Below are 877 nucleotides of genomic sequence, written 5' to 3'. Positions count from 1 at the left end.
GGGGGGGGGGTGCATCACTATTGTGTCCATAAGAGACTCATGCCCTTCTAAGTTCTGTAAAAAAAATCACTTGCTCATGCATATTTATAATTTGTCTTATTACTATTCAACCGGAGCTGTGCAATTCCAGGTGTATGAGTAACAAAGTGTAAACTGAGGTGTGGCGTCACACTACATTATGTACAGCACACCTCTAATACAAGCCTCATTAAACAAGCCAGTGGAGTTTTAGAACAAGTCATACTTGTCTGCTTTTACACAGGCAGCCCAATTCTGATGTTTTTTCCACTCATTTGTCTCTTTTTCAGAGCTGATCTGATCGGTCAAAAGGCAAATTAGTAAGAAAAAATATCACAATTGGTCTGCCTGTCTAAACTAATTGGACTTCTATATAGTCTATCAAGAGATTGAACTTAATAGGCTGCCTGTCATTCTTATACCTGTCTGTCATTGGATGATTGTCTGATGTCCCATGATGCTTCTCTCTCTCCTCCCCAGGCTCAGCCAATGGGAGATACTGTTGTTCCAAGATCTATGTGAACCAACGCTGTTTCTCTGGCCCTTACCTGAACAAGGGGCGCATCGCTGAGTTGCCCCAGGCTGTAGGACCGGGGAAATGCACTCTGGTCCTCAAAGAGGTAGGTAGAGAAACATCAACATACTGGTTYCATCCAAATCTATTCCCACTACTGTTGACCAGAGTCCTATGGGATCAGAAAAACTAACAACAGACTCTGGAGGAGGTGGAGAGGCATATGCCTAATTAAAGGACCGGAGAGGGGAGAGGGGAGGGGGGGAGGAGGGAAGGAGAGAGAGAAGGAAATGTCTTGTTAACCACCTGCAGTCTCTCAGCATCAGCTTCAGTTTAATTTGAACT

The 877-nt window shown here is 44.2% G+C and overlaps 1 pseudogene; it reads left to right on the top strand.

Annotated features, from left to right (window-relative positions):
* Positions 1-877, top strand: part of LOC111951361 (scm-like with four MBT domains protein 2) — a 50,367-nt pseudogene that overhangs the window by 43,982 nt on the left and 5,508 nt on the right.

This window comes from Salvelinus sp. IW2-2015, linkage group LG24, assembly GCF_002910315.2.
Source record: "Salvelinus sp. IW2-2015 linkage group LG24, ASM291031v2, whole genome shotgun sequence".
Taxonomy (NCBI): Eukaryota; Metazoa; Chordata; class Actinopteri; order Salmoniformes; family Salmonidae; genus Salvelinus; species Salvelinus sp. IW2-2015.
This window is presented reverse-complemented; position numbering and strand designations above follow the sequence as displayed.